The 23,621-nt window shown below is 41.9% G+C and overlaps 1 protein-coding gene across 2 annotated transcripts in view; it reads right to left on the minus strand.

Annotated features, from left to right (window-relative positions):
* LOC146707476 (protein sidekick-1-like) overlaps positions 1-23,621 on the minus strand; it is a 295,921-nt gene that overhangs the window by 194,088 nt on the left and 78,212 nt on the right. The window lies entirely within an intron of this gene.

Below are 23,621 nucleotides of genomic sequence, written 5' to 3' on the forward strand. Positions count from 1 at the left end.
CCTTGAAAAGTGCATCAGAGTTCGTTGCATAACTGCTGACCAGGTAGGCGACCACGTCCACTGTCAAAAGCACCAACAGTGGGCACATGAGGATCAGAACTGGACCACAGAGAATTTAAAGGTGGCCTGGTCTAATGAATCATGTTTCCTTTTACATTACATAAAAGATGTAAAAGGGGCGTGTGCATTACTCACCTGAGGAACACATGGCACCAGGATCCACTATCGGAAGGATTCAAGGTAGCAGAGGCTAGGGCTGCTCGATTATGGCAAAAATGATAATCACGATTATTTTCACTGAAATTGAGATCTCGATTATTTGACGATATTTATTTAACCCTTTAAGACCTACCATAGAACCAAGTCCGCCAGAGCTTATATAATTTTTTTTACATGCTGTAGTGCCATTTTTGGGAGCATTTCAAGTTGCTATACATCAATACAACTGTTATAGCCCATATTTTAATAATATGTATGCATTAAGTCCATAGTAATTACATTAATTGCAAAAAAGTGCAATAAACTACAAAAAAATTGAAAATTGTTTTTGGTTTTTTTACATATATTTCTACTTGGGGAAATTTAAGAGGCTTATCCCTCAAAACTTTAAATACAAAAAAGTTACAAAAAATAGTTTCCCACCACAGGAAATTTATTTTGAGTGTCTTCATAGTTTTATTTTGGAGATACAGCAATTTTTATATACTGCAGGAAAAACAAAAAACAATCCTATGATGCAAATTTGCAAAGAAAACAGCATGTGCATCAAAACAAACTATTTCCAGCAGTGCAATTCGAGTTGTAAGCATCCCAGCAACTATTCAGAAAAGTATAGAGTCAAACATGACTTATAAAAACACCAGTATAGGCTTTTAAGGCCTACAAGTAAAAAACTACATTTTCCGCGAAAATGAAGTCACTTCCGGTTTCGGACAGGAAATGGCGGACATGCGACAGTTCCGCTGACGTCTGTTTCAATGTGGGAAGTGTTACGAACAGCTGATCGGATCGGCAAAGCGAGTTTCTAGTTTCTAAGATGTAAGTACAACTCCTCCAGTTTCATATGCAAAACAAATTATTGCGCTAGCTTACGCAGTTCCGGTTCTACAGGGATTTAAAGGGTTAACAATAACAATGTATTGAATAATGACTTTAAAAAATAATATAAAATAGTGTGCAAATACTGATAACAGTGCAAATGTTTGCAATATAAAAAATAAATGAAAAATGTAAACATCTATGTTTAGTGAACTTTGCAGTGTTGCTCTGTGGTGCAGCTACCACACTGTAGCAAAGTTTACACACTATGTCTACTTGAGCCACGTCTGACTCCGCGAACCCACAATGTTTCCACACCACTGAAGTTTTTTTTACCTCTTTTTTCAACCAGCGGCAGTCACTCTCCTCTCCAAATAACTTCTGCTTAGCTTTCCGAGCTTCCCTCGGGTCCTCTTAATTGTTGTGATGCGTGTTCGAAATGCAGAGAGGTGCGCTCGATTTGCCACACGGAGCAGCGCGAGAGTAAAGCACGAGGGAGGGGCTAATAATCGGCTCAGTCATTTTTAATGATCGTTTAAAGCCCAGATCGTAATCGTGATTAAAATTCGATTAATTGAGCAGCCCTAGCAGAGGCAGTGTGATGCTTTGGACAATGTTCTGTTGGGAAACCTTGTGTCCTGCTATACATGTGGATGCTACTTTGACACTAAACATTGTTCCAGACAACGGACACATTTTCATGGAAACTATTGCCTGATCGATGTGGCCCGAGCCCTGCAACAAAAGCAAAGGTTCAGGAATGGTTTGAGGACCACAACAACAAGTCTGAGGTCTTAAGATCTTAATCCAGTCGAGTATCTGTGGGATGTACAAAGAAGTCCAATCCATAGAGGACCCAAATCACATCTTACAAGACTCAAACTATCTGTTGCTAACATCTTGTTGCAGATACCGCAGCACACCTTCAGGGGTCAAGGCTGTTTTTACAGTAAAAAGAGGACCAAAAAGATATTATTCAGGTGGTCAGAATCTTATGTCTGATCAGTGTAAATTTAATCATAAAACTGTCAAATCAAGAGAGTTGATCACCGTATTCCTATATACTCCAACCAACCAGGAGGCACCCCTTGCTGTCAAAAGAAAGAGGGTGGGTTTAATGCACTTTCTAGAGTCTATAGTGCCAGGTAAGGTCAGGGAGGGGGCATAACTAATGCATAATGTCAACTAATGTCCCCATGAAAACTGTGTTAGTGTTAAGTGAGAGAGCAGCCTTAAAAGCTTGACACAACCCTCAGCTACAATGGCTGCTTCGTATGCCAGTGTGGATGTTTTGCACCATTACACTCATCCACCACTTCGTTCATACATCACGCGTTGCGTCCACTCCAAAGCCCAGCCTGAGGCACTCCCCTCCTTGTCACTCCTTAAGCCCTTTCTTTTCCTTTAAAGGCAGCCCATGAGAAACTACAGATAGACAGAGAACACTCTGTAGAGAACACTCCGAACACCCTTCTGAGATGAGCAAGGTCAGCTAACAGCATGTTTCAATCACTGGCGTTGTCTGTCTCTCTCTCTCCCCCACACTGTCTGTCTCTCTGTCACTCAATCTCAACATGTCAGCCTCTCTCTCCCCCCGCAGTCTTCCCCATTTCTGACCTGTCTGTCTTTCTCAGAAGCTGCACTATCCAGCCACCTATCATCCTCCCTTTGTTCCTCCCTCTTTCACTTGTTGCCCCCTGGTCCATCTCTGTCAAAGAGTGCGGCAGCTCAAGGTCTCCTCTTTCTTTCTCTTCAGGAGGATCGTTGCCTAACAGAGAGGTTGGCCTTCAAATGTGACAGGAGAGCCAAGAAGCACACATGCACACTTTTTTTTTTTCTTCCTGACGCATCCCGCGCACACATCCACTCTCAGGCTGGTCTTATGAAGCTGCTTAGGCAGATTCTAGGGAGGAATTCAATTTGCCGGGAAGATGAGCGCTGCGATAAAGAAGAGAGAGAGGAGAGGAGGATGAAAGGACAGGAGGAGGAGAAGACCAGGGTTGTGGCTTCGGGGCTGATGGTCCACCATGATCCTGCTCTCTCTACTCTCCTCTTCACCTCTGAATTTTTATAGCACGGAGCAAATGTGCGGTGGAAATTAGCCCTTAAATGGCTTGTCCTTTAGAAACGGGCAAGAAAAAAAAAAGATTATTATTACACAGTGTTAAATAACCCTGAATTTTACTGCAACAGCTGTGGTTAGATGTGAAATCCTCTCTACGTGGGGTCAAGATTCTGCAAAACAGTAAGAGAACGGCTAAAAATGTTGGTTTCTTCGTGTGGAAAGTTGGACAGGTGGTCAGAAAAGCTCTTCACGATGCCATTGTGCATTCAGATGCAAGGAAACCCTGTGGCGCTAGTGTACATCGCAGCCTCGGCACGAGAAAATGAGAACGCTTGGATGAAACAAAGCTGAGGATTTCATTTCTGCCTGCTTAATTATTGCATATGAGTGTGTGAGTGCATTTACAGTGCTGGTGTGCATGTGTGTGTGAGTGTGTCAGGTCAGAATTAGGGTTCGCTCACTCCAGAAAAATCACTTTATCTTCATAGAGCTGAACCCCTACTGTGAGACAGGGCCGGCAGAGCTGACTATAGTCTATGAATACTGATTTACTGGTAGGCTATATTGCTCTCTCTCTCTCTCTCTCTCTCTCTCTCTCTCTCTCTCACACACACACACACACACACACACACCCTTTGCCATGCCTTTTTGACGCATGAGGGGAAGAAATAACTAAATCAGTCTCTTTTTTTAAGAGTAATTTTTGTATGCATATGTAGGTACAAGCTGCATGGCTAAGCATTTTTTCCCCTTCACGGCAACAGCAGTCTATTTGATTACGGGGTGCGAATGAGTTCTATTCCTTTTTAATCTAATAAGTCTGCCTGCGCTTGTTTCAACAGGCATTTAAAAGCACTTAATTGGACTGACAGTGTGTGAGGCGAGAGGAAGAATTATGAGTTGAGTTTTTGGCATGTTGCTACGAGTCGGAAAAGGGTCGAAAAAAGGGGCTAATTAATTGAACAACATAACGTGAAAGGGCTGAGAAATGAGATATGATCCCTCCCGTCAAGCGACTCGGGTGAAAACACACGTGTGTAACCGAATTTTGAAACTACAAAACTTAAGGTTTGTCACTGATGAGCCCGTACCTCACAAAGCTTAAAGACATTAGCATTAGTGCAACTCAGGAAGACTAGACAGCCTCTCACTGACAGTCAGCGAGGAGCGCATATTGCGCTAATGAGCGAAAACAGGGATCAACACACTGGATAACAGCCAGCGTATGATTAGAGTTACATCATTAGGCAAACTCCCATAGGAGCCCCGATTTTTAAATGGTCCATCAAAACTGAAACATCCAGACAATGTGAGAACGAGCTAAAATGGTGGAATAAGGCAAAACCAACAGTAAATTCTACAGAGCGCTCGAGGTGAGTGAACCTCACAAGAGTGAGGTGAATATCAGGTGAGCTGCGGCTCTGACCCGAAAGCTGATGAACTGGGTTATAATATAATTCTCCCTCGTGGCCTACTGGACTTTTTAAAATCATTTTCACGTTCCTCCTGGTGAATGATGTTGACAGCACTGATCCCACATGTAAAAATCCAACACGTTTAAAATCATTTTAATGAGAACGACGAGCAGCAGACGAGATCAAAAGGCAAACGATTAGACTCATTAAACGCCACACACTGTAGGATTTTATCTCCTAAATGTCAACAGCGGCCGGCTGTGGTCCCATCAGTTTGGAGGCCCAAATCACACCCAGAATCATGACGGCCCCAGACAGCTACAGACATATTCACACAATCTTAAGAGAAAACTAACCGAGGGAATGTAGTGACCAAAGAAGATGACAGTTAAGCAGAAAACACCTGCTGTCTTTGATGATGATGAAATCAAAGTGGCTCTGACGCTAATCCACGGGGCTGGAGCTCACCCACTGATCCCAGCAGGCTTTAGCTGAACTATTAGATGGAGAGTACACAGGGAGCTGAGCGACCACAGACAAGAAGTACTACTCCTGGACATAAAACAGCAGAGAAGCGTGCACAAGAGAGGAAAATGTTTCCCCTGCTTCATCTGCTGTAAGATGGAGCAGAGCATACAGGATGTGAGCGAGGAACTTTGATCAGGAGTTTAACTCGTGACTTTTCAAGTTGGCAGCCGCTTTAATTGACTACTGAATGTCAAACTGCCTACAAGAACAAAGCATCTCTCACTGAAGACATAACATTCTCCCTAACCTCTCTTTCTGCAAAAGACAGCCAATCACGACTCCCTCCCCCAAGCCCCTTTCTTGCCTGCTCCAATCATGTTTTTCTACAAGCTTTGACTGATAGCTGTCTGTGAAGAGCTGGCAGATGACTGACTGATCCTGATGTGCTGATTGGCAGATGTCAGACCAGCAGGCACGATGCAGACGCCAACACGTGCACGTACACATACACATGCAATGGCATACGAGTCGAGGAACAGTCGAGTCTCGAGTTCAAAGTCGACGCGCTTGACTTTGCTTGTGAGAGTGTTTGCTCCTCGGTGTCAAAGCCACTAATAGCATGATGTGCTGAGAGGTACAACCTCTACAACAAAAGCATGTCAAGGAGAACGATTCAAAGTTGAGATTTTTCTGTCTGGTTTCGCTAATGATGCTGGTACAGTGGCTGGTGAAGGGAAGGCAATGCGCAGACTGCATCGGCTTTGGTTATATGCCAGTTTGATTTGTGCCCATTTAGTGATTGGCCATTGTGTAACTCTGTTTCTCATAATCAAGACTGTTGTGTTAACCAAAACTGCGCCTGAGCAGTCGATTACAAAATGTCAGTTTATTGCTTTTTGTGGCATTTAATAATGTCAGCGTAAGCATGTGAGTATATGCCCATGCATTTGTATGCATATGTCTCTATAGGACAACCAGCTGAAATGTCAGCTCTGAACACAGTGCACTGTAATTGAAAGAGACTGTTCTGTGCAAACAGCTACTTTGGTACAGAAGAAAAGGCACCTTACGCCACTGGAAGTACGAGTGGATGTAGGCACTCTCAACCTCGCATGCATGGGGTCATGCAGATCCATGTGGGGGCGGCTGGGGGGGTAATAAATGGGGCAGAAAAGATGCAGCATAGAAGTGGGAGGTGGAGCGGTGGTGTGTTGGGGGAAAGGGGTGGGGTTGGAGGGGTTAGGGTAATCAGGTGGAAGAGACTATGATCAGTGACATTTAAGAGGTGGGCCACGCTGCAGGGCACATCTGCTAAGACACACACGCACCAAAACACACACATACACAAACAACTGTCAGCTCCTATTTTCTGATGAGCAGACAGGCGGACAGGAGGAGCAAGGAGGTGAATGGGAGCGTTGGGAGGGAGTGAAATAAATACCTCCCACAGAGACAACAGCATCCTCTTTCTCTCTGAAGAAAGTTGAGCACACAAGGAACCGTGAAAACACCTCAGTCCTTTTGAATCACACAAAAAATAGCACAGATGATAATTATTCCTTTGTTTCTGCAATTTTTCTTTTATCCCCGGGCCTCACTCTCCCCCTACTGTTTCCTCAGCACTTTACACCCCCTCATTAAAAACATTTGTTTTTCTGCAGGTGGAAAGCAAACTCTTATTTACAGACAATAACAATCAATCAGACTCAACTGCCAAAGGAAGACGACGTGGAGTGGTGTGTGCACCACTTGTACCACCATGGTATAAGTGCTATATAATGGAGTCACGAGTGGACGTAAAACCAGTTTGTTCCTGAAACTGTCCGACACGATCACCGCATCACCTTCCCATCACCGCCACCGGGCTTCACGCACACACTTGACCCAAATCTACATTGATATTGAGAGATTTTCACAAACGCGACTGCATTCAGACATGTGATAGTCTGACAACATGACTCCAGGCTTCATCTCTCTCACCCCACACATCACACTTTGATACACACACACACACACACCTCCAAACACACACACACACACACACACACACAGAATAGGAAAGAGAACCTAAAAAAGGTAAATTGAGGTCTTCAGAGAAAATAAAGCACTGAAAATCACGCAAAACTTCTTCCATTCTTGCTTCTCCTGATCGTATTGTTCTGTTTTAATATCCTTTTCTCCCGTCTTCAGAGGAGGCCCCTCTTCTTTCATACATTTTCATCTGTTCCTCCTCTAGATCCTCTGGTTCTCTTTTGGTGTGTATGTGATGCATGTGGCCAAACATCCTCCGCTCACCTGCCTATGCTAGCCATCATCCTGTCTGACAGCTGCCACTGTCCTGACCTTGGGCAATGTGGGCTACATGGTTTTTGAAGTGATTGACGAATTGTATCCTTTCATTCATTATTGAAGGCGGAGATCAAAACCACAGCACCTGGGATATCACCGTGACAGCCCGGCAGACCAGACAGAGGTAAAGAGGGGAGGGAGCAGGAGGAGGACGAGAGAGAGGGAGAAGGTCATCTAAGCAAAGAAGTGCAGGTGAGAAGTAAGGGGTGAGGGAGGCGAAAGTTGCAGGGAGCTGGGCAGAAGAAAGGCCTGGCATCTTAAACAGCAGCATAATATTTTTGTTTCACTCTGCACCCTCTTCTTTGATTCAACCTTTACAGCAGAGATCTTGTCCCTGTGTGTGTGTGTGTGTGTGTGTGTGTGTGTGTGTGTGTGTGTGTGTAGGCACGTGTGTGGACCCTTGCTCACCAAACATGTAACAACTAAAGAAAAATATTAAGTGCAAAAGTGTGTAACACTTTTTTTCCTTTTAATTGTTTTATAGTCATGCAAGCCTAAAGACCATTTGGCAACTCTTTGGAAACCACTGGTTGCTAGGGAAATTTCTTAACCGGTTGCCTGCTGTTGGGTAGGAATTGTTTGCATCGAAGTACATACTTCTGCACCAAAAACCTTGTGAGGTTGCTTTGGTAAGTAGCAGATAGCAGCAGTCACTTGCAGTTTATAAACTATGAGTGACAGTAGAAATCTGCTAGAGACCAAAGCAATCCCAAGGAGGTTTTTAGTGTAGCACGCTGTTTGTGACTGATTTCACCCAGCGACTGCCAGCAAACACTCACCAACCAGAATGCACATTTTTCCCTTAGTGACTGGAGATTGCTCAGGAGCTGCAGACCAGTCTCTACACCTGTGTAACTAAGATCTAACTTATGTAAAACTCTGCAAACCATTCATCTTTCTTTCAAGTGAAAGGTCACTAGAGGAAAAAAGATCATATTCAGAAAGTGTCTTATCTTTGAATTCTGAGCTGATCATCTAAATATTTTAGGATACTGGCTACTTTGAAATGCCATCCTAAAAACCTGGCAGTTTAACACCTATTCCAGATTTAATATATGATTTTAACCATTCTTCATTACTGCTTTATGACCTCTAAGAATTATCGATGACCCTAACCACGCTAACGAGACATCATGGTGTAAATGACGTGCAGAGACGTGAAAGAAATCCAGGGAGTAGGTGAGTTTAAAATAGGCTGCCAGATGACTCTGTGCAGGCGTGACTAATTTGTAACTGTGTAATATTTTCCAACACCGAAAGTGAAATAACAAAGCGTGCCCTCACACCTGAAAAGTCAAAAGCGCGTCTGACGTCAACCCGAAAGGTTGCAAACTAATTCCTTCTGGAAACCGCCAGCCTCAGAGCCAGAGATGAGTAATTTACTCTTGTGCCAAAAAAGAAATTTAGGCATGACTGGCAGCGGGTCTCCAGCGTCCATCCTCAACACCCGCACTGAACTTTGCGCCACAGTCAACACTGCTTCATCTCACTTTCCAGACTTTCTATCAAATCTGCCTTCATCGGTCTCCACCTCTAGCCTCTTTTCATCTCTACCCAGCAGCATCGATTTTGAGCTGGACTGAAGCATAGCTCTCTATTCTAAAGGACTACATGTTATGTCCTCTGGCAATGCCATTTAAACGTCACCTGAGTGGGCGTTGGGGGAAAAAAAGAAAAGAAAATGAAAGGAAAGAAAAAAGATCTTCGAGTTTCACTTTTCCAACCTGCTTTTCTGACAAACTCATTCACTGTCTTTGACCCGCTGCCCTGTTTCTCACACATTTTAGCTAATTCGTTGTTGTTAGGTACGTGGGAGGTGTTTCGTGATGTGTGTGTGCCCGCTTTCTGCGTTTATGTCTGTGTGACTCCATACGCTCTGCAAATTCAAGAATGTGTGTGAAAGTGATGTTTACTTCCTCCTTTCCACAGCGACAACATCTGCCACCAACTGCAACACACACCATGTCTTCCTCGTCTCCCTCGTTCTCCCAGCTTTCTTCCCTCCTTCCCTCCCTCTTCCTCCCCAGACAAGGGCAGCTTAGTGACACGCCATTTGAAGGGCAGACTGCGTCTAGGTAAACACTCTTCTTACATTCTTACAGACTCAAATTAATTCAATAACACTGGCAAATGTCCTTGCCAAGATACGATATGACTTTCTGTTCTGAGTGTTTACTTACTTCTACATTCTTACACATATGCGAGAGCTTAAACATAACCACAGTTGGACACAAAAGGTCAGACACAAACCTATCTGAGCACAGATGTTTCCAGTAATAGCAAACAAATGCACTGATAATGACTAAGAAAGCGCAGACGGAGAGGTTTGAGGCATATGTGCTCATTGTTTGCCGGATAATTCAGTGTTTAGCGAGTGGAGTGGGGTATTTTTAGATGTCTTCTGGGTAGAAATTTAAGAGATGCTCGTGAGCATAGTCTTAGGAGATGGTTGTTCAAAATAACTTTAATCATTTTGCTGTCTCAAACTCTCTTTGAGACGAACTTGAGTTGCTCTTGTTTGCAGAGACACTTATTTTTCACCAAAAGAGTCTTAAACAGCAGTCGCCATCCCAGTTTAACGAGCAGGGTGGTGAGCGAGTCAGTCACTGCTCACTCCTAGTTTGAAACAAATAAAAGTTATGGATGGCTGAAGTATGTTAGTCACAGTGTTAGTTTGGGGAATCACTAAGAAATTTACAATATGCTGCCCAAGACAACAATGATACTGTAGCAAAGGGATTGTGAGATACTCAACAGTAAAAGACAATCATGAACAGTTTGATTTTTTTTCACCTTAAGATGAAGAAAATCTCTAAAATATAGTCAAGAAGTCATGAGCCAGTGACTCTGAAACGTGGTGGCTGGAGGTGTTGCACTTAGACAGCAACCATTTGCTAACTGACTGGGGAATACACATTGTTCCCATATTTTCTCCTCATCAGATGGTCCCAGGGTGTTTAACTCGTCTCTAGGTCCTTGTGATTCAGGTCTTAAGTAAAACTAGTACTGATATTAGGTGCCAGTGTATTGATAACATATTCCATTACAGTAGATTGACATTTCACAAGTTTCCACCGGAGATTGTGGATCTTTCGGTACTGGACTCGAAAGAAAAACAAAAATAATATGTACATCCTCATTGTGAAGGACAGGACAGCAGTCTTTGACACATAATGGAAAGAGACAAGCCAGCTCATTCAAACTCTGCATAACCTGACTTCATGTATGGGTGGATGCACACTGTGTTGTTATTTGTGCGTCTGTCAGTGTATGACTTAGTGAATCACTGGATTAAATTAAGACTGATTACAGAATGAGCAGGGGAGGTGCTCAGTTGGTGCACATCAGTTTTTAACACTATTAGAAATGTAATTTGTACTTAGGCCAAAGTTGTAGTTTAATTAAAGTGTGTGAATGTGTGTGTGAATGGGTGGATGACTGGATATGTAAAGCGCTTTGGGGTCCTTAGGGACTAGAAAAGCGCTATATAAATACAGGCCATTTACCATTTACCATTTAAAGTATATAGAAATCATAGTTGGTTATGTATCTTGTTTAAGAAATGCATAACATTAGATTTTACCATCAATATGGAGTCTTATTGGCTTATTCTTACAGCAATAGCTAAAAAAACCTCAAATATTGACAGTCAATAAAAAAGACAAAAGAAAAAAGTGTAAAATGAAAAAGAAATATTTACATTAGGACAAATGGTCTCATGCATGGCGTGTGGAGTCATTGTATGATTTATACACATGTTTTTAGTTATTACTAAATACTCCAGCATCGGCACTACTTTGTGTTTAAGCTCTAAATGTTGGCTGGCCAATTGACCAGGACCTTATGAGCAATACAGCAAGGCCGACTTAACTCACTGTTTTGTGAGTGTACACATCAGATATGTTTTATCAAATTCACACAGTGTATTAGATACTTCTCCGGCTTGATCTTGCCCATCACCCAAATTCCATCTAGGCAAATCCTGCCAGTACTACAGAGAACAGGTTCCCCATGCAGAAAAGAGCTGTAGCTAGGAGCCGAGAACATACGAAGGAGATTAAAAAAAAAAAAAAAGCCCAATTATTAAAGCTTCCCCCTGTGGATTACGACAGATACACCACCTCCTTTTTCAAATACTCGCGTTACGGCCGAGGGACGAGACAGTGAAAGAGAGAGATGTTTGAAAACTTCAAAGCTAGTCAGGGATTCAAAGTTCAGAGTTTCATCTCCCTGAGTCCTCTTGCAATTTGTAAGTCAATGCAGTGCGTGTGTATGTGTGTGAGACTGTGTGCACCCAGTCATAAGCGTGTGAGTGTTTGCAGAAAGAGCAAAGATTGTGCAGGTAGCTTGCACTTCATCTACGAGCTTACGAATGTTAAAAGTTGTTACAGAAAATAGAAATATAGAGACATGACAAGCAGTCATTCATATTGGCACTCTTCCAGCTCAGCTGAGCTCCAGATAAAAAGGACAAGTGATTTCAGGTGAGTACATACACCGCTGCTCACCTTACTCGCTCTCTTTCCCTCTCACTCCATTTAAAGCCCTCTTGCATTTCTTCGATTTCTCCTCCTCCTCCTCTTCGAGCCCTACCCTCCCTTTTCTCTTTGATTCTGCTCCCTAGCACGCTGCCCCATCGTCTCCATCTCACCCTCTCCCTCCCCTCTGTCTCATTCTTTTTGCTCCCATGCTGTCACTTAGCATTGCGGCCAATGATTGAGCGGCCCATCACGGCCCCCACGCAGTCAGCACTTTTATTCATTCACTCCTTCATTTCAATCTTCCCACCTCTCTTGATTTCTTTCCTTTTATTATCTCTATCTGCTTTTATGGATATGATGACAAATGTTGAGCGCAAAGAAATATGCCGACATGTGCAGCGCAGGTGCAAAGGCATCAACAAGTGCGCTGCTGTTCCTTGGTAGCAAATGCTTAACATCCACAGACACAGCTGATCAATCAGCGTGTACAGAGAAGAAATTGGCGTAGGTCAGGACCTGCTTTTCCTTTACTCTACTGATGAGATAAACAATCATCCTCTCTCTCTCTCCATCTCCCCCTCTCTCGCTCTCCGTAGCGGTGACAGCACACGCCTGAATTAAACGTGACACTCTCGTTAATCCACATTCAGTCAGCCACTGCATCTCCTGAGCACGCCAATCCAGGTACACAGACCTGAGCCAGGAGAGCTCATGAATAGCTAATGGAAAAGACACAACAACGTTCCGACTCTCAGAAAATGGTCTGTACGCCATCAGCCTCACTACTGGCTACAGGTCTTGGAGAGAAGAGGGAGAGATTGATCAAACCTAAAAGGGTGAAAGAGTGAATGCGATACGTCTTCGGTAGAAAGCCTAAATGAGAGACTGTGCTTGTGTGTGTGTGTGTTTTTGGGCGAGAAAGAGAAGCAATTTGCAAATGTGTAAGAGAAAGAGGAGAAATGAAAGATATTATATGAAGTTATTGGAAAGCAGAAGAAAAAGCCATTTCAAACACAGAACATCTGCCAGTCTGGCTCAAATCCTTTTTGGCACTCATGATAAACATATATGATAACCAAACACATGAAAAAGTACTCACTTTCAGAGAAACACAAGTACTCCACAAGTGCTCTGTGGTTTGTGTGTAAGACCAGCAATGATCTCTTAGCTTGTAGGGGAAATGTGTGGCCTAAGAACAGTGTCACCTGAAGCCATCTGTCATAATCACTTGCCTCCTTTTGCTAATCTCACCTTCTTTGTAGCTCTTTTTCTGCAGCCTACATGGAGCCTGTACGGCAGGAGTAAAACATGTCCAGCAGTGCTTTAGTAGACAAAAAAACTCAACTGGAATCATGGAACAGGGAGATCTGCATATTATTTCTAGATTAACTAAATCAACCGCAGTACACTGAGTGCACTCTACCTGCTATCTTTATTAGCCTAAATAAATCATAGATAACCATAAAAGCTTCTATTTGCAGCATATGAAATCTTTTTAGCATCATTCTTTTCTAATGAAAAGATAACAGACTCAGAGCCAGCCAGCCTGCACTTCCCCATACTCTTATGGTTTCCAGAAATAGAACTATATTGACTGGTGATCCCAGCACAAGAGCTACTCAAGAACATTGCTAAAGAACTCATGTCTGGAGAAATAAATCAGACAATTCATCAGTTCACACTCATTGTCGCACGTTTGGTCGTACAATTTTACATTCTGATGAAAGTCGAGACTTCACATGAAGCTCAGTGCCGGTGCAACTGCTGCTAGTGGTGCTCAGTGAAGCCATCGATGTTGCCTCTGCGTGAGCCCGCCTTTACAAAATGATTATTAGATCAAACGCATTTAGTGCGATCATTATCAGAGTTTGCACATCACAAAGTCTCAAGCTGAACACAAAAAGTTAGAAAAATCCTAACACACATGAGCAAGCTAGCCATTTTTAGGGACTACGTCATGGTCGGTGCTCAAAACAACATGTTTTTCCACAGGTAGTCTGTTCCTCTGACAACAAAGCATAAATGGCTTATTCGTGGAAGGCTATTTATGTGGCACTTTTCTCCTTATGAATGTAGTGCCAGCGACTCTCCAGCCAATGACATGTGAGTCAGATAAGAGCATATCCATCCAGCAGTCCAGAATTTTCCATTCGTTGGTCGAGACGTCAGCTCGGGCACAGATTTAACAGGCCTCATTGACTAAATAAAAACAAGGCAATTTGACAAGAGAAGTCAATGCGTGTTTATGAAAGAGTCTTCCAAGCGGTAGTTATAACTAGCAGGAACTTGGATCTATAAAGACAAACAATAACAAATTGCCAGCTGTGCAACAGAGTGACACTCGTTTTGTTAAACAGTGACAGTGACACATCAACACGCACAAGGAGGTGATTTTTCTTTTTTAAGTGATGAGGTATTTTAAGTAAATCAGCATCTGAGGGTTGTGTGAGTGAGACGGTAATAAAGGGTAGATGCTTATTCAAGGGAGACGGCAAACATACACAATGACAGCACAAGCAGTGCTACAACTGGTACCATTACTGGGGCCTCTTTGCATACAAACTCCAAATATCACTTTGATAAAGTCTGGGTCTAATTAATCAAGCTAATCAGCAGGGGAGCTGGCAGCTAGTCCTCCCTTCTCTGCAGTCTCTCTCCCAGGCTGGGGCTCTGCAGCAATCTACTCACTGTAGAGAGAGAGAGAGAGAGAGACTAAAGGCTCTGGATGTTTTCTTGCATATTAAAAACTTCTCTACTACAAGTGAAGCGAAACTGAGAACATTGTAGAAAAATACTTTTAATTTTTACTTTATGCATTATGTAGATGTTGTAGATGGCACTGCAGAAGAATGACTGAACATGGCTCAGATTTCTTTTAGCCTTTCAATTAGTTTCTATAAGAAAAGGCTGCTCAAGTTCAAAAATCCACTTCACAAAAATAATGCAGGACCAGGCCTTGTGCAAAACTTTGGCACTTGAGCAAACGCACAAAGCCATGAAAATATACTATTGTACTACTTGTCTCGTCTTTTTTAAAATATTTATGTGAAATAAATCACGTGTCGCAAAGACTTTACTGGCACTTTTAATACTTTTCACTACAGATTTTTAGTGATAAAAATCTTCTGTATAGTTACTTATTTTTAGAGCCTGCCTTGAAGGATTACATTGTAATATTACATCCACTTTTAAGCAAGACAGCACAATGAACAAAAAACTGACGCTTTATTTATTTCAAATGCATACCGCTTTATTTCAAAGTAAATAAGGAAGGCTTTTATAGCATTATGTAATCATGGTCAATCTTTTTTGTGTGTGTCATGCCTTCAAAATAATCTAAAATAACTATTTTACGAGTCCTGAATGCTGAATAATGGATCCGGAAAATTCACATAATCACATCACTTAGTCCATGACTGTAAAATGTAGTGATACAAAAAGAGCTGCATAATTACTGTCATTTCAGTCCCCTGTGGTATACATACCGCAGTGCAATTTGGAATAGTGATGGACAGGGTAGTTTCACTTTGATCTGCCTAATATGTGTAAGCTGGAGGGCATGAAAGTGAAGCAGCAGTTCAAATAATAACAGAAGATTTCTGATATGAAGTAAAGTGAACCTCTCCTCATACGACCCCTGACTATGAACTACATTATGCTGCTAAAAGCACTACACATGGTTGCAATGCACATGGCTGTAGCCTTTTCTCAGAGGTCAAACATGACCAAATGTTTCATTAAAAAAAGATTACGCTGTTACACGTGTAAAATGATGAGGGGAAAAGAAAAACACACCACGCAGCAGCACTTTCTCTCTTAAAAAGACTCGATGACGAGTCACACCACCTCGGCACTGCTAAAACTTTTAGCAAACCTTCACGTCTGCTGGGATCCTTTCAGCAGATGGTGGCATATACAACAGGAATGTCACAATCAGTCTCTGTGTGGGTGCTAAAGGCATAACTATGGTGACAGGGACAATGTTTCCATCCTGCAAGAACCAGACAAATTCAGCAGCTCCTCAAATAATTTCCTTAGCAAGATTTACACAATTTCAACCTGCTATTCAGTCACGTACAGATTACTGAAAGATGGTATGTCAAAGAGAGACAAAGGTTGGTATATTTCAGAGAGTGAGAGGGGTGTAACTCTATAACTAGCTAGGTGCTATCTGCATATGACTGGCTTTTCTGAAATAATGTTTAGACCTCCATATATATGGGTGGGTGTATATATATATAAGTGGAAAAAGGAAAGTAATGTTACAATCCATTGCAATCAGGTGCTAACAGAGCAGCTGCTGGTCTAAATGCAGTCTGCATGCTAAAGGGAGATACTACCAAAATAAGTAGAGCCTATACAGCACAGAGCTGGGGTGGGTACAAAGGGTGTGTGTATTTGGTTAAAAATTATATTTATATAAATTCACTGGTTATTGGAAATATGTGAAAAGGAGGAAAATGTGGAAGCAGGGAAAATAAAAAATTCAATTTAGAAAACACACACACACACACACACACACACACAGACACACACACAGAAAAAGCATCAACCCTAATGAGCTGCGATAATTCATTTTCTTTGGTTAGTGCCTATGATACAACCAAACTGTGATCATTAAGACCTGATATTGCAGCTGATGGATATTAATAGGAGGCATCACTTTATGGCGACCTGTGATTACAACAAATCAGTTGTCTTTGATTACATTGTTAATAGGGCTGGGTCACTGATTTCTAGAATCGATTCGATTCTGATTCACAAGGTCCTGAATTGATTCGAGCCACGATTCGATTTAATTCAATTCAATTCAATTCGATTTAAATCTGGGAAATTTTGCCTCAGACAGTCAGAAATATTATAATTCAGATCAGTACATTTACATATTTTTGTATCTATAAAAAGGAAGCTGACACTTTCCAGACTTTATCAAAGGTGTGAGCATCACAGCAGAGGCCTTTGTGTCAAAGTAGCTGAAGATAAAACACAGAAAAACATGAAGGTGATTTTCCTGGCCTGGGGTTTTATAAAAATATTCTGCAGTAGATCAAAAACGAAAGAAAACCATTAATCAACATATGAACATTACCTCTGAAGTTACAGAGGTTTTATTAGAAACACGGCAAAGCGTTTTGCATTTTGCATAATTTTAAAAAGTTTAAATTTATTCAGAAGCCTATTGAACAGCAGAAATTAGGCTTTCTTTTCGGAAGTAAGTAAAAGGGAAAAAAACAGTGGCCGACAGCGCTGTAAACAATGATAGACTTGTACATAACAAGCAAGCGAATAATGCAGAAAACAGATTTTTAGACTGGAAACTGTTCTTGAAGTACACTGAGAGAGCAAGAGAGAGAGAGCTGTTATGAAGCGTGGTGGAGGCAAAACAGCAAAAGTCAGAGGGAGTCCATGACGATGTTTATGTGAAGCGTAGTTTGGATCTCCTTTTGCTGCTGGTTCGGTCAATATTGTTTGGAGAGAGATAAAACTAACAGCTTTGGAATCAGCGCAAAAAGGGCCTAAACACAAAGCGCGGACCCGCCGAAACATCAGAATCAGCGAGCTGTCGGCTTTCAGCCCCGACCGTGTCCGTGCCGTCGGGTGAGAAAGGCGACATCTCACTGATTCTGATCCGCGGGTCCGCGCTTTGTGTTTACGTCTTTGTGCAGAATCCGTGTTCCTGCTCTCATTTACTGTTTTAGCTGGTTGGTGGTTCTTGAAATTTTGTGAGGTTTCACCAGAGATTCTGGCGTTTCGGGCAAAATAAATTAATATTAAAAAAATCGATTCGGGATTTTAATGAATCGATATCACCTTATCCAAGCTAGAATCGATTTTAATCAATAAATCGATTATCAAAACCCACCCTTAATTGTTAATACATGAGGAAAAATGTGGAGCTTGGTGAGTCACACCTTTGTACATTTAGATGGGATAGTAAATTATACTATGTGAAATAATGTTAAATAAGTTGTTCTTGAACAGTCAAACTTATTAAGCGCTCAGCTCTCTGCATGTGATTTAGATCACAGGTATTTGGTTCTGGTTGTGACTTTGCAGGAAAGGACCCATAAATGACTCTGCTGTGGCATCACTTCCTTTAAGCTGAGACACATCGTGTTTGTTAAAGAGTCTGCCAGTGCCTAAGAGAGGCAGCTAAGAAACCAGCAGCAAATATTGATTATTTCAATTTCAGCACAGTGGTGCAGTGAATAGCCCTGTCACCTCACGGCAGGAAGGTCCTGTATTGAAATCCACCAGCCAGCTGGGCCCTGTCGGCGTAGAGTTTTGCATGCTCACTCTGTGGTTAACTGGTGATTTTAAATGGGCGTCGGCATGAATGTGAGGGTGAATGGCTGTCTCTCTGTGTCAGCCCTGCAACAAACAGGTGATCTGCAATCAGTTTATTTGAATTGCAGCAGTTAGTATAATTATAAAAAGTTAAGTGAGATAATTCATGTTTATAAGGATTCATCTTTAATGTAGCTTAGCTCGTAGTTTGGCATCATACAGGAATTAAGGAGTTGTAAGTAAAGTTCCCTCCAGCACCCCGGATCAAATAGACCACTAGACTTGGAGGGAGTGTTTGATATATTATGTGAGGAGCGAGAAGAATACATGTATTACATGATGCAGCATATCTCGCGTTGACTGCCTAAATTCGCTACTAGGCTTTGCCACACATTTGTCAGAATACTTCTATTGATCTGTAAATGTTTGAGAATAAACTTGTACATCAGACCTAAGAATATTGAAATATATTTCACAGATTTCTTTTGAACGCTGGCTGTAGTGTAAAAAAAAAAAAAACATTGTAGAGAGTGAAATAATATAAGGATTAGAGCAGTCGTAGGCAGCACTCCTGTGGTCACCACAGGATAAGATGGCCAGCGGTGCTGTGACCTACGCTCAGCAGGTCCCTGAGCAGCAATATCCCCTGGCCGCCCCTCGGGACAGCCGGGCAAAGACGGGTAATAAGCTGCAATCTTACCGTGAATGCTGGTGTGCAGGGCAAGGCAGAGATAGATGGTACAGTTGAAATATGTCTTGGAAAAACACACACACAAACACAAACCCACACGCACACAAACACACCAAGACACCTTGTGGACTGCGCACACAAGCACAATTTGTTAAAGCTGTACTGCGAGGATGTACTGCTGAGTACAGCCTAATTGGAACATTCATTACTGTTACACTGAATTACAGCATTGTGCCTGATTCCACTGTATTGATCCTTGAAATGTGTTCGAGGTTGTGTGCACACCCACAGGTCGTGTGTGTGTGTGTGTGTATTCCACGCATGTTTTTATGGCCACATCGCAATCGCTAAACAGATACTTCTCAGTCCTTTGATCTGACTCTTGACTTTGACCTTTTAGACTGCTTTCAATCAGCTCCTCTGACTGGCTGACAGACAAAGCCACTGATCGGAGTCTCTCTCTCACACACCCCCTTATACATATATAAACACACACATGCTTAGTGACAGGCCCTGTCTCCAGCTGACAGGGTTTTATATCAGCAGGGACATCAAACCACCCACACCCAGCATCCCTCCCGCCTGACCCTACGACCATGCCATGATGAGGGATGGGACAGTCTGCTCTGTGACAGTTCCACTCATGCAGTGACATACGTACACACACAGCAATTGAACACAAATGATAAGGCTCCAGTTAATGTATGCCTGCGTCATGTGCATGTGTGTGTGCATATCACAGGAAAACATGCCTCAACTTGTGTGTGTGTGTGTGTGTGTGTGTGTGTGTGTGTGTGTGTGTGTGTGTGTGTGTGTGTGTGTGTGTGTGTGTGTGGCAGCCTCTTAACTGAAGGCTTTGTAAAACTCTTGTTCATCATAACTGTGATGTTCTAGCCCGAGGGCTTAGCGGCATAAAGCAATTTCCCTCTCGTTACACCAGGCGTATATTAACCTCCAGAAACTGTCACACACACAAATACAGACCCACACACGCACATGCACTGCTCTCTTGCCATTTATCTGTCGTGTCAAGTTTAGCAGGGACTATTCTCTTGAGTAGGTTATTTATAATATGGCTGTGTACTTCCTTACCAGCTTGCTAGTCTACTGAGTAAAAGCTGTCTCCCACTGTAGGCTTTGTGACGGCTGCTCCTGAACAGTTTGGGAATGCTAAGTCAGACTGACTTGAGAGGTAGTCAGAGGCAGAGTCAAACCACCTCTCTGGGCTGTCACGACTACCTCTGCAGGTTTGCTGTGCCCATCCAAATTAATGAAAAATTACTGCATGAGTCAGTGGAATGTAAAACATCGGTGCAGGTAGTGCTGTGCCTCCATGATAATAGCTTTAAAACTGAATGAAAAAATGAATACATGGCTGTGCTAATAAAATGAGTGCTATGCACTCCAATATCCTCAGCTTATTAGGAGAACAAGTACAGGCAGCGAAAGCAATGCAAAGCAGCCTTACTAAAATCTAAATAACAGGGAAAATGTTTCTGTCCTAACACCAGCTGGTTTTAAATGATAGCCTCTCTCTAAAGCTAAGATAAATAAAGGCCTAACATAATGATCACATTTTATATTAAAGTTAAAGAAATTCTGATTTCGTTTTCTTGTTTTACACACAATTTGGATTGAGTGAAGAGACCTTCATTCGACCCACTGCCAGTTTTAGTTAAAGAGGTCTAGTATACCCTGGACTGTGACTGCTTCAAATCAGTTCACTACAGCTGCAAAACCAGTTTATATGTGCAAATTCATGCCATCCACACTTTCATGAAGAACTGCTCTCATTTACACACTTGCCCTTTTTTATCCGTCTCAGCATGTGTTGCCTTTATCCACCCCCCAGGAACTATGAAGAAGAGTTTATCTAATTCCAGCTAACATATACCCTTCCACAATGCCCACTTCTCCTGCCTTTTACCTTGGCTTTCTTAGTCACTCTTGCATCTAACATTATCTGTCTTCAGAGGGTTTTCTTCTTTTGTATTTATCTCCATCATTACTCAGCATCACCCGTTTCATTCCCCCACCGTCTTCCTCCTGTCCATCATGTGTCTTTTCTTTTACTATCAGCTTGTTAGGTCTGACATAGTGATTCATTTCCAGGTCCACCCGCTCTTTCCGTTCCCATAAGCAAAAGAACAACAACAACAAAAACTAAACCACACTGACACACTGCTAAAAGTTACTACAAATTCATTTAACTCCAATAAAGTAAACAGTGCCACCCTAATAAAAAGAGTTTGCACTAGGCTAGGTTAACATTTGACAACAATATGCTACACACACACACGCATTTTGTTTTTAAAATTGCATCTTACTTGTTGCTTTTATATAAAACCTTTTACATAAAAGCAACAGATAAGATGTTAGAAGCACTTTTATTACCAGACTGAGATTCTTTAGGCTGTTCCCTTATTCCCCAAGCAGTGGCCAGTGCAGATGGATCTGCATATTTGATTTTCCTGATGTGCTCCTCTCATTTATCAGTGCTTGTGATCTGCACTGGGACCATACTAGCTTATAAGCTGATATGTTAGTGATCAATATAAAAGAAAAGAAAAAATTTTCTGGTACTCTGTATCAGCAGACACAGATACAAAAATACTGCTATGACATCAGAATTTGAAAAAGATGATTTGGTGCATTTCTATTTGTTATTAATTGTTGGACAGGTGCTGTTTCCCATTCTATACTGCAGGAGAATAAAGTGAGAGAAGAGCGACAAGCGCTGTACATCATGCAATTTCTAACTATAGTCTATTTTGTTTATTAGATCAATATATTTTTAAACATCACCAGTGTTGGTGAAGTTAGGCTGGCTGACATGGTGATCTGCCACTCTGTGGCTAGCTTAGAGGTTAACCTCAATTAAAGAAGCTTTAAGTAATCTCTTCTAAAATATTGAATGAATATTAAAGTGGTTTCAAATAAAGTGCACACTGAGTGTCAGTCAATGAGGTACAAAACCTGTGGGAGCCTGATTGGAAGCCGTGAAGAAGTGCCATCACGCTGCATAAAGAAAACAGTGAAAACGGACAAAACTGCAGCAAGTGTCTCAAACGACAACAAACACAACACAAGGACAGACTTTAGCACATTAAAAAGTTGTGGAGCGTAGAGCCTTGGATCCAGAATCAGGAATGATACGTTCTCGCTTAACAAGCGGATAGATGGGAATGTGGAATTCAAGCCTGGAATTTAAAAAGAGCAGCAAACGGCAAACAAGCATGATGAAGAACAAGCAGCAGAAGTAGAAGAGTGGGGCGGTGAGAAGCAATTAAGGCAAAACCTGCAGGGAGAGTATAAATATAAAACACACAATAATGAAGAACTTCTCAGGGAAAAAGTTAGAAGAGAAAAAAAGTGCATGGTTAGGAGCAGAGAGAGTGTGAAAATTTGAGAGCAGGTAGAATAAGGAGACTTGACCACAATTGGACAGCCACTCAGCAGGTTTCCACAGTAACGCAGCCACATCCACTAAATAAAAAAGTCGAGCCAACAGGAATAAACTTTTAATTAGAGGGCAGTTAAGTCTGAATGCATGACTGTGTGTGTCTACCTTTGCATTCACCAGTTGTGTGTTTGATTATGTGCAAGTGATTTTTGTATCTTTATCAACAGAAACTGATGTGTCTGCTTCATAGAGATCAGCTTTAGGTCTCTGATGTCAGTGCATCACCTCTCTGATATTGCTAAATGTAAGTATGAATTACTAATAATTATCAATCCAGGATAAATAATTGAAAATGCGTATTAAGAAAAATACAAAGAATTTGCTGGTTTAGATTGTGAGATTTTAAAATTTAATGTCATTATAAAAGAAATGTGGGGACATTTTGCACTGCTAGGTGAACAAAACAAACAATCTCACGAGATGCAGACAAAGCTCATAAACACAAAGATCTCCCATTGTTCATGACCTTAATAAAAACACCAACAACAAGCATTCTTACCTTTGCCAAGAGAGGAAATTTCTGTGTTTTCTTACAGTAATACATTATATAGTAAATATAAAGCCCTGAGATAGACAGGTAACCTGTCAGAGGTTACATGCAAGGATAGCTGGGATACGTTTAAGTTGGACGAGCACTTATTAAAAATAATGGATTATATTTACATTACAGCATATTTGTTGTCTTTGAGGTTTTGGACTGATATCCATAAACATCAGATGTGTTAGAAACAACAAAGCACAAAGTAAAGATGTCACTTAATTGAAATAACTGGCAGTTTAATCACCAATGAATGAATAAGTCAGGATGTCAAGATTTCCCTGGATTTCTACTTTTGGTTCCTCCACCTTTTAAATGCAGGAAGCAGGAAATTAGGTGTCTGTAACTGTTTTAGCTCAAGTAACACCTGGTGCGACTTCCTCCAGACACACGAACGCCACATCTTCGCCAGGTTCCTCCAGCCAGCCAACCATCTGAGGTCAGTGACCAGACACCCCTTAAAAGATCAACACCAGCGCTCTCAGTGGTCAAATGCCGAACGTTTTGATTCAGGAAACACTGTGACCTTTTCCTCCTCTACCTCTCCACTCCTTCCTCCTTTCTCTCCTCCTCTGATCCATTCATCACGCAGACATGCTGTGGTTTTTGACTCATGCTCAGTGTCACTGGAGCAGCCTATCTGAGTGGAAGAGGAGGCAGATAAAGAAAGGTGAAAAACCAAAACAAGAGAGTCGAGGCAGACGGATGGCACGAGCAGTCAGATAACACAGACAAACATGTGCTGAATACGTGAGACCTTAAACGACAGCTTGCGCGTCCTCCTTTGTTATCCTTTGGCTTGTCTTGTGTTAGCTCAGTGCAGCT

This window comes from Copadichromis virginalis, linkage group LG6, assembly GCF_057382275.1.
Source record: "Copadichromis virginalis isolate Kocher_CV1m ecotype Utaka linkage group LG6, C_Virginalis_male_GT1.1, whole genome shotgun sequence".
Taxonomy (NCBI): domain Eukaryota; kingdom Metazoa; phylum Chordata; class Actinopteri; order Cichliformes; family Cichlidae; genus Copadichromis; species Copadichromis virginalis.